The sequence below is a fragment of the Acanthochromis polyacanthus genome, chromosome 13 (assembly GCF_021347895.1).
Source record: "Acanthochromis polyacanthus isolate Apoly-LR-REF ecotype Palm Island chromosome 13, KAUST_Apoly_ChrSc, whole genome shotgun sequence".
In the NCBI taxonomy this organism is placed as follows: domain Eukaryota; kingdom Metazoa; phylum Chordata; class Actinopteri; family Pomacentridae; genus Acanthochromis; species Acanthochromis polyacanthus.
This window is the reverse complement of record NC_067125.1, coordinates 7,512,818-7,524,438: the sequence shown is the minus strand read 5'-3', so window position 1 is coordinate 7,524,438 and position 11,621 is coordinate 7,512,818.

The following is an 11,621-nucleotide window of genomic DNA, read 5'->3' as shown; positions in this document are numbered from 1 at the left end:
TCCACCATATCCCTGACACTCCTTTACCCTCGTTTTCGGTTCCGTTTTTACCTCCACCGTCTCGTCTCTTCCCTTCCTCTCTGCTGTTATTCACTTTTTTTTCCTATCAGCGAGTCAGTCCTCGGGTCTCGGAGCCAAATGAGATTTGGAGGCCGGGGCCCGTGTGCTCTTTGCCTTCTTCAGATTGGAGTCAGTTACTGTAGGCTGCATGCAGGTATAAACCATTTATGTTTCCAAACACCTCTTACCAAGCCGCACACTTGAAGAAGGGAGGAGAGTCACTTCCTCGCATACCTTTTTTTTTTTTAACCTCTGTCAGTTGTTTCTCCTCACATATTTCCTCATCTGCCTGCATCTCACTCATGAAAACTAAATGTACCGGATGCTTGACTCTCAAATACTGAAAAAAAAAAGTATCATCAATGCAGAATTTCCATTGTTTGTCTTAGTCTCAGGGCACAGTGCATCCCTAATTAACAATGAAAGGCTGTTTTGCTTCTACTTCAATTATTATTTTTGAAACAATTTTTCAACAAATCAGAAGAAATTGCTTGCAATATTTAAGGCAAAGGAACTTTTCACCCATGTATTTCATGAGGCAGCTGAGTAGGAGTAAAATAAGTGAGTGTAAAAAGTTTCAAATAGACTGCTGCACACTTTCCAACTTCCAAAAATACACTTATTAGCAACATTTCACTGCTAGACCCCTCATAAGGAGAATGCTTGGTACAAAGACAGCCCAGAATATTAATACTGCATGGATTCTGGAGGGGGCTGCACAGTGGAGTAGCGGTTTGCACTTTCGCCTTGCAGCAAGAAGATCCTGGTTCAAATCCCGGCCTGGGCCTGGGATCTTTCTGCATGGAGTTTGCATGTTCTCCCTGTGCATGTGTGGGTTTTCTCTGGGAACTCTGGCTTCCTCCCACTTTCCAAAAATATGCTGAGGTTAATTGATTATTCTAAATTGCCCGTTGGTGTGAATTTGAGTGTGATTGTTTGTTTGTGTATGTAGGCCTGCGACAGACTGGTGACCTGTCCAGGGTGTCCCCTGCCTTCACCCGAGTCAGCTGAGATAGGCTCCAGCACCCCCCACAACCCTAATGAGGATAAAGCGGTGTATAGGGGATGGATGGATTCTGGAGGTTTGGATGCTGACTGTCTTTATACATGTTAGGGTTTTACTGCAATGATTTAGAATTGATGATCACCTTTCCTCTTTGCTCTGTTTATTGTTTTCCACCTAAGTTGTCTTTTCAGGGAATTTCTTTATTGCAATCTTTGTTGTTGTTGTTGTTTGACAAAGCAGTTTTGGTTCATGGTCGGCTTTGAGGATTTATAACCATTTTTACCCGTGCTTTACAATTCTTACTTTTTGTGTGTTATTTTAAATTGCAGTTTGATAGAATGTTTTGTATTCCATGCCTCACTGTGGAATGTGGAGCATGTTCTTTGATGATTCAAGTTATTGTCACTCTCCAATATGATTCCTGATATAGCTCAAGGCTTACAAGCTTTTCTTACAGACCACTTTTGATGAAAATCCACTTTTTAAACCTTGGTGCCATGGTGCCTTGGTGCTCACATTTGTACTGGCCAGGAGACAGGACATCAACACCACATTTACACCTACTGATTACTTCTGCAAAGTTTGCAAAACACATGCCCAGCTCCTCCGTCAAAAAAAAAAAAAATCATCAGAGATGTATGAGTTTAGCTCATTATTTGAAGCTCATGTCAGTGACAACATAGCTTTTTAAATCGGCAGTGAGCATCTGCAGGCGTGACAGAGGCCAGCAGCTGAGTGTCAATGCAGAGAGCAATGTTGTAGCTGCTAAAATTTGCATCCATAGTAACTATGGACAAATTAAACAAAAAAACAAAAAACAAACAGAATAACGAGTTCAGAAATACAACCAAAGCAGATGTTTCTCTGCAAGTACATCGCATGGTACAATGAATCAGTTAACATCCAGTCCTGCTCTGTGGCATGTATGAAAATGACACAAAACCCAGTTGATTCAGATTTTCTATCAAGATAACAAGAGGACAGGAGTGAAGTGACTTTGAAAGAGGCTTTACTGTTGGGGCACAGTTGGCAGGAGCTTCAGTCATAGAGGCTGTTCCATGGTGCATTAGTGTGATATGTAAAAAAATAAAATAAAATTTAAAAACAAAAGAAGAGCAGTTCCTCCTCAAGTGACTGAGAATATCTGTGCAGGATATGATCAGACTGTGTCAGCAAGAACAGCCACAGAGAGGGATATTATAGTAGCATTGACATGCATAAACCCTTCATTATGAGGATGAATGCTCATTTGAGAGTTCAGTAGTGCAAAAACCAGAGGCACTGCTCTACAGAAGAGTTTTTGTAGAGCAGTCTGATGTGTCTTCCTCCACCATATTGTCCACAAGTAACTGAATGCATGTGTGGACACCAAGATAACAGCACAGGTTTGAATTCTTGACCCTTACAGTACAACAGTCTGCTAGCTCTGTTATGCTGTAGGGTGTATTCATCCCCTTAAGTCAACTAGTCAAAAATTGAAAGACAATGTCATGTTTTCCATGAAAACTCACACTTTTATTCATGTGCTAACATAATTACACAATGGATTTCTAATCATCAATGAGCCTTTCAACACCATTAGCTAACACAATGTAGCATTAGAACACAGGAGTGATGGTTGCTGGAAATGTTCCTCTGTACCCCTATGGAGATATTCCATTAAAAATCAACCGTTTCCAGGTAGAATAGTCATTTACCACATTAGCAATGTCTACACTGGATTTGTGATTCATTTAATGTTATCTTCATTGAAAAAAATGCTTTTCTTTCAAAAAAATAGGGTCATTTTTAAGTGACCCCAAACTTTTGAACAGTAGTGCATGTGACCAAAATTGTTGGTGCTCGGTACAATGAAAAATATTTATTTGTTGCAGAGCTCTGTTGCTAGTGTGAATGCAGATACTGTATTAACCTCTCACGATGCTTTAAGTTAAAGGAACTGTGCACCTTAAAATAAACTTTAAAGGTTTATTAAATGCTTTTGATGATACATTGCATTTCAGTGTCCTTTTTTTTTGTTGGTTGCATATTGAAAAACTGTTACACTGGCTAACAGTAACTGATATTTGCAGTGCGGCTAATTGATTTTAAATGAAAAATGTTTAACTTATTTCACACTCCGTTCCCCTAATGAGGAAAGCCTGCTCACTGCAGCTGTCATACAGTCATAAAGGATCTATCAGAGCTGAAGCTGAGACAATCATTTCACTAACAACAGCCTCAGTGGATCAGAATGCATCCACCACAGCTTGCATCTTTGTGCCATAATAATAATCAGATTATGTCGTTATTGTGTTTGGACATCAAAGCACAGGGCACCTTTCTCTTGGATTGAAATTTCAAATTCAGGGCAGTACCAGTCTCTACAGTAATAGTAGCCTCAGTAGTATATATAATAATATATCCACTCAGCATGTTGGCTTTAATCTCTGGTCATTTGTGTTTATCACTCAGATGAGATCCAGGTCTGCTGCTGTACTTCCATGCATATCCCTGCTAACCAGGGTTGAAAAATATTATTGTAATGTAGAGCCAGCATCGCAGGCAGTGCAGATGATCTGGTGTTTGGCCATGCAGATCTGTCTTCCTGTGACCTTTCTTTTGTTTCAGAGTTGTGTAAAAGCCAGGAAAGTGCAGGGTCACAGAGCCAGGTCAGATAGTAAACCCAGTGTCTTCAAACCCACTCCTCTGCAAAACAGACGTTTAGGCAGCTGGACAAAATATCAGAACAACAGAGAGTATGTACGACTGTTGAATAAGAGAAGATTCAGTTTTACTACTCTCATGTCCCTGGTTATCATTCAGATTGTGTCTGTGTGCGTTCATGTGTGTGCATGACTTGTTAGTTGTGTGTGTTGCTTTCTAACAAGATCCAAAACTGCCCTTTTAGATCAGAATCTCTGGTGCCAGTTAAACTGTAGCTCTGGTCTGGGACATAGTAGTTGGCTGATGTGTAGCTCCAACCAGCAGGATCCTGGCCTGAATCAGTCGAGGACTAACTGTGCATGACAGGTCATGAGAGAGGGGTGTTCAGTGTGAGAAAATGGGGCATGTATTGTATTTGCCTATTTAGGTCAGAAAGAATTGTGGGACAAGAAAGGCTTTTCTCCCCTGCTGGCTGTTTATTCCTATCAGGAAAGCAGCAGTGTTTGCTGTGTGCACACGTAAAGGTAACAGCAAGGGCTGCATGGACAGCTGTTTTGGATGGTTTTCATCAGACTGACATCTGAGCATTGATGTGCAGATATGGACAGGGATGAAATGATTAATGTTGTGCTCCTTATATTCTTCATCCTGGTGATCCTACTGAGAGAGGCTGGAATAACGAGCAGGACATAAGGGCTTAAACATTCATTTATTTAAACATATCTGGACTGATGATTGAACTGAGTGAGGTTTATATGAATCTAAGCCAAAGAATGCTGCACCTAGGCTGCATACTGACATTCAGCCATCCATTCTCTATACACCGCTTTATCCTCACTAGGGTCGCGGGGGGTGCTGGAGCCTATCTCAGCTGACTCGAGTGAAAGCAGGGGACACCCTGGACAGGTCGCCAGTCTGTCACAGGGCTACATATACAGACAAACAATCACTCACATTCACACCTACGGGCAATTTAGAGTAACCAATTAACCTCAGCATATTTTTGGACTGTGGGAGGAAGCTGGAGTACCCGGAGAAAACCCACGCATGCGCAGGGAGAACATGCAAACTCCATGCAGAAAGATCCCAGACCCAGCCCGGAATTTGAGCCGGGGATCTTCTTGCTGCAAGGCGAAAGTGCTAACTACTATACCACTGTGCAGCCCTGCATACCGACATGTGACAAGTTAAAATAAATAAACCTGAGCCCTGAGTCATCTTCACCGTATTCTCAACAAGTTAATGGCACAAGTCTGAATGCTAGACTCTTGCACTGATGGGATGTGGTGGCTCTGTTTTACAGTGGGGGTGTTCTTCTGGCATGGTTTAAGTCCACTTGTTCCACAGGGATGTCAATACAAAGTTGTTCTGAGTGATCACTTTTATCATTTGATGAAGCATTTTTATTCTGATGACAGTGGATAACAAAGCCTCCATCCATTGGGCACAAGAAGTCAGTGAATGGTCTGATGAAAAGGATCATGTGGCCCATTTGCTGGGACCTTCACAGTCATCATATCTCATTCCAGTTAAACATTTATGGGAGATTTTTGACCGGCATGTTTGACGGCACTCTTCCTCACCATCATCAAAACACCAAATGAGACGATATCTTTTGGAAGAATGGAGTACATCCCTCCATTAGACTTCAGAGTCTTTGAGAATCAATGCCAAGGTTTATTGAAACTTGCTTTGTCTTTGAATTTCTTTCCTGTATATTTCATTTTCTGTTGGAAAATGGTTTGGAGTTTTACTTCTGCAAATAGGGTTGCCTGAAACAACTATTGCTGGACATAAATGTCAATGATGGTCCATTCAACAAAACTCCAGATTAAATTCAGTCCCATTATTTGTACATGCAAACTTTCTGGTTTCGTCAGATTATTGCTGAAGTAAGACTGGAGGGATTCAGCTATAATAAATCGCTAAGGCCAGGAACAGATGATTCTGTTGGTAAAAACGTAAAATAGCAGCTGTAGTGCTGTGTTGGGACTCAAAAATCCTATACACTGATGTGCCCTACAAAATCAGCACTGTTACTTTCTGCATTGCAGGTAGTGAGCATACTATTTGCTGTCTTATCACTGGTATACATTTGAAAGGTGCAAAATCCCCCAATATGGATGGAGTTCCTAGAATTGATGGGCTGTATTTACATAATTGCCTGGGTGAAAATACTGCATAAGGGACTGTGAAAGGATTGATTATGGAGTTGTGCAGTCATACCTATCCTTTCTAGATCTCTTAATTTAAATCTTGGAGCGTTTCCTCCTGTGTTCATAGAGTTTGAGCAGATGCAAATGTTGCTTTTTCAGATGTGAACCAAACAACAGGAGCAGACTACCTGGGAATGTGGGCTCAGTCTACTTTCAAGCGAACAGGTCCTGTTAGAGCCTTTCTTTTGTGTTGACTGCAAATTGTATTCTGCAAATGCTAATTTATCGAGTTGATTTAAGTCTTTTGTATTGCCTTTTTGATGTCTATATTTATTTTTGAATTTACTGTCATTAATCAGGTGTTCAGCTGTGATATAAGGAAGGAATCTTGGTGTATTCAGCAAATTTGAAGGAAAATGTGTACAACTGCACGTAGCCACAATATTTGAGCTCATATTAGACTTAGAAACCTTTGCTATCTTGTTCAAAGTGAGAATAAATCAGCCAAATGAGCAGAACCCCCGGGTGCAATGTTGTGATTCGGACTGTTTACAACACATTAATCAAGAAGTGTAGCAATGTTGTGGTGTCACCGTGTAAAATAAGTTAAAAAAACAGGCTACGACAGGTCCAGATGCTCACATTCAGCTATTCCACTGAACTCATTGACCAGCAACAGACATAGACGAAGTTTCTGAGTACAGTTATCTGCTGAATGGTTTGCTAATGTCACATGAAACTTTGTTTAGACTTTTCCCTGCATGAAGAAATAAAGTGTTGGAAGCTGACAGATCCCTGTAGCCCAGTTTAATGAACAAATTTTGAAACAAGCAGTATTTTTTTTTCTTGCTTGCAGCTTGCTGACAGAAGGTTTTTCTGGTTCATTGTTTTGCTATCACTGTGCAAATCTGGTGGATGGAAGATTTGACAGCACCCAGTATTCCCTTGGGTGGCTCACAAAACCAATTTATGAACATGAATGGCTCTCTCTGACACTGAGGTAAAAAACATAAACGTAGCGGCTATGAAAACTGTAATATGACCTTTATGTTTAGAGTTACTTGAGTTACGAATGGAGTGTTAAGCTGTCAGTGGTAAAATGGAGTGTATTAGCAGTAATCTGTGCTGCTTTCTATTTCTTTCTTATCTGTCACACACTCTCCTGCTCGTTGTTTGTCTTTCTCTGTGAAAAAGTTATTTGAAATCACGGACTGTATATAAAAGAGGATTTAGTCACCGTGACATCACTGGTCAAACTAAATGTTGCCGTGCCCTCATACATACCCTGCCTAGTTATGCATTTTACTCTAAATGGGACCATCATTTATAGTATGAACATCATTCTATATTAAAGAAGAATTTAAACTACTGATTGAGTCCATAAATTCGGGAGAAAAATGTTGACTGAGGGAGCTGATCAAGTTTGAAGTAGGGTCATTTTCTCATTGACTTCTACATAATTTGACTTCATTTTGCAGCCAGAAGAGTCGCCCCCTGCTGGCTGTTAGACAGAACGTAGGTCTAAGGCACTTCCAAATTGACTTTTCACACCCGAAAGCCACATCCAGTTTTTTATACATTGTCTAGAAATGACTTTCCACTGCAGCAAGGAGGGGCAAGTACAAAGTGCCATGAACAAACTCATGACAGCTCCATAAGCAACCTTTTCAGGCTTTGTGTTTCCATTGTGGTATAGAATCCAACACCTTTTATGAGAAATGACAAATGGTAGTTACTGGACCTACCTCCAGTTCAATGAGCAGGTAGGAAACCAAACCATGGACATTTATTTATAATGCTATTATTATGGTGGCTAGCACTGTCACCTTGCAGCTGGAAGATCAGGGGCTGCAAATTCCTTCAGGGAAAACAGCCTGAACACAGCATCTTGTCATTTATCACAAAGGCCAATCATTTAGAACTTGTCTGCTCACTGTCATATTAAACACAGCAGCTTCATTATGATATTTTGATATGATTAAAAGCAGTGTACACTTTCCTTGACAGATATTCTATGTCTGTATCAAATTGTTTGTCTCTCCGTGTCTTTCAGTCTCCACCTCCCCTGACTTGGCCTCACACCGTCTCCATTTCCCACCTCTCTGTTGCTCAGCAGGAGGCTGATGCACTGAGCTGGAAGCAGCGGGATGCCAACTTCGCCTATTGCCAGTATAACTCTTGGCACAGCGGGCCGGCCCTGTGCCACCTCATGCCAGGAGAGCAGATTAGAGCCACTTCACCTCACCCTGCTGGTACGCCAGCTTTACTTCACCTCAGTCCTCTGCCCGCGGGTGAAGAGGTGCCAATCCAGCTGTGTGTAGCCCCCTTAAACACTCATCTGGGTGTGTGTGTGTGTGTGTGTGTGTGTGTGTGTGTGTGTGTGTGTGTGTGTGTGTGTGTGTGTGTGTGTGTGTGTGTGTGAGTGAGTGAGTGAGTGAGTGAGTGAGTGAGTGAGTGAGTGAGTGAGTGAGTGAGTGAGTGAGTGAGTGAGTGAGTGAGTGAGAGAGAGAGAGAGAGAGAGAGATGACTGGACAAAGTTAGTAGATGAGGCTGCCACAAAGACAAGTGAGAGATCAGCTGAGTTTCTTTAACTGTTTGATATGACATTTGAGTTCCTACATGTTTCTTAAATAAAATATTCAAAATTTTCTTTTTGCAGCAATTTATGTGTGTCCATATCACAACTGACTCAGGTTTCAGCATAGAGTGTAAGTATCTCTTGACTGGAGAGATGCTATTTCAGAGGCTTTTTGAACACAACACTAAATATGGGCTAAAGCATCATTTTCAACCCTCAAAAATCTACAGAGCAATGGCACAGCCCACTTGTAGGTTTTGGGAGATAATGTGAGTAGATAATAACAAAAACAAGAGACACTCGAGCTACAAGCTACTATCCTGCTCTAGTAAACATGACATTTTAACTCCTTCAACGCTGGAGATCCCCGAACTGGGACAAGTTGTAAAAACACAACCAACACAGATTTTTCAAAATGGATTTGTTGTGTTTTATTTCTGCTTGGAGAACTTTTAGAACAGGTTCAATAATATAATATTTTAATGAATCACTGTTATAAGCCATTATTTACTCTCTAAGTTACAGTTTTGATTAGGTGGAAGTAGAAATGTCAACTCTGGCTGGAGTTTTTGGAATCTGGATGATGTCTGGAACGACCTGCTTCGCCTGCTGCCTCCATGACCCATCCCCGGATAAGTGGAAGAAAATGGATAGATGGGTGGAAATGACAACACGTTGGATGGTAAAGACCTTACAAAGTTTAATCGTTTAATCCAAAATTCCCTTTGGATTCCCTTTGACAAAGAACTGTGCAAGAGTGGGAAGGAACCAAAAAAACCCTCTGCTTTACTGGGAAGGAAAAAACAGCCTAGAACAACAAGGTGCTATCACTAAATTCAAAGAAGTATCATAGTGCAGTGATACTATGCAACAAGTGCAACGATCCCTTTCCTGGGGAAGCACTGCATCACCTCAATCAACCCCTAAACTTTAATTTCATTTTGGGGAAGAGGAACATGTCACTGGGAACAAAGTCCAGCAAGCAGGGTGGGTGGAGACCACCGATTGCCCTTCAACGTGCTATGAGCAAAATTTAAGCATTTGCACAATGGTAGATACCAGAGTTGTGGTCTTTTGTGTCGAACGTTCTTCCTCAGACATCTCAGGATATTACAGCGAACCTTGGCACACACAACACCCATCAGTGATGAAGTAAATGACAAGCATGCTCTTGGTGGCACTGCTGACCAGATGTAACTTCTTCAGTCTTAGACTGTTGGCTGTAAAAACTGTTGTTTGGTTTCTTGTTAGAACTGTAGACTCTCACCAGTTAGGATCCTCAACATGAAGCTTTGGTCAGTGTGACACAGAATGTGACGTTTGCTCTCTATGTTCCAAATCCACAATGTGGAAAAGCGGTATGTGGTTTTTATTCAGAAAGTGTTTGCTTACTGTGCTACTTTCTTCAGCAGCATTTAACAGAACTGTCCTGAAGTTGTCAGTGGAAATAACATAAGTTTGTCACAAGCTTATAACAACAACTAGCTTCCAGCATTTTAAGCTAACTAGCATGTTGCCTTTAATGGTAGCAAGAGGCTATGGAGAAACTGTGGCATAGATTTAAATGTTTCTTGTTAAATAGGACAATGTTTACATGGAGCAATGTCATTATGATGGTTCATTAAAGTAAACTACAATATAAAATCCATAGACATACAGAATGGTTCAGGCACCGAGATAGAATGTTATTGTTCTCTTCATAAAATTGTATATCAAGACAAATTTTTTGAAGGTTCAGTTTAAAGGGTTTGTTGAAACATATGTGCACACCTCCAAGGCCTCATCTCTATGATGGTTTGGCATATAGTTTTTGATAAGGTAAAGAGAATGTGCCCCCTGCTGAACATCAGACCATCTGCTCCTCTCACTGGTGCTAACCGAGTCTCACAGCACAACACTGACACAAAGCCCAGTCCCTCAACTTCCTGCAGGAACAAGAAGTGTTCAATTACCAGAGGAAAGCTGGAAAACAAACAGGAAATTGAGTGCTTACCGCTTTCTCAACCATTGGCAGTTTGCTTAATCACACCTGGGACACTGGCTGGCCGGCACAGCTTCATTATTAACAGTCGCCAAACAGCCTTCCTTTATTAAGTTATCCCCTTTCAGATATGTCTGTCTCTTTATTTAGTTTCCCCCTTCTTCATTTGTATTTTATGAGCTGTAGAGAGCAATAAAAGCGACGGACAGAAGGAGAGCAAGGTAGCAAGAGGAAGAAAACAGAGAAAGAACAGGTGAATAAAGGTGAGGAGATAAACAAATGGGGGGATACATCAAGACAGACAGATATCGGGAGGCAGAAGCAGAGATGACAGAACGGGGGTGTGTTGAGGATGAGAAGCAGAGACAGGCGGCGGGAGAGAGACTTATCCAGACTTTCACCTTCTGTTCAATGTACTGCTGCCACTCGGCTGGAAAGAGAGGCGATGTAAAAACTTGAAAAGAAAATGAGAAAAACAAAAGGGGAGAAAATGGAGGCGCAGGTGTAGAAACGAAGACAGCTACTGGCTGAACAGAAGAGCAGAGATAACAGGTGACGGGCGAATTTGTTGTCGGATGGAGAGGTGGAAGACGAGGGAGGAGAGAGTGATAAAAGGGAGGAAAGCTGTGAACTTTATTAGGGCAGAAGGGGGAAATTATTCCTTCCTAACAAGTAATGAGAGCTCAGGAGAGATGGAGGGATTGGAAAAGTTTAAAAAAAGAGTTGCTGAGATGAGGATTTTGCAGTGTTAGTTTCAACAAGATAATGATCTTTATCATGGAAGGAAGTAACTTTTGAAAAGAAAAGATTTAAGGAACAGTGAGTGACCAACACACATGCCCAAACACTGGTTCCACCTTTGATGTTATGTGTGAGGATTTCCATCATATCAGATTAACAAGTTAATGAGTGTGCAGACACTGTTTACCTTCTCTCTGCTGTTGAAGTCTGGATTTTTCTGCTGTTCTGCTGATCACCTATTGTTGATCACTAAGCCTTCTTCTGGGTTTTCCACGATTTTCTGAGAGATTTTGCAGGAAGACACTAAACAAGTAAACAAAATTAAAACAAAAATAAACAGAAATCCGTCAGAAATCAATCCGGGATGGGAAGTAGCAAAATGGCATTCCTTATTATAAAGATCTTAGGAGTGGGATAGCCCTGTTTGAGGGATTCTTTTCTTCTGTTTTCTAT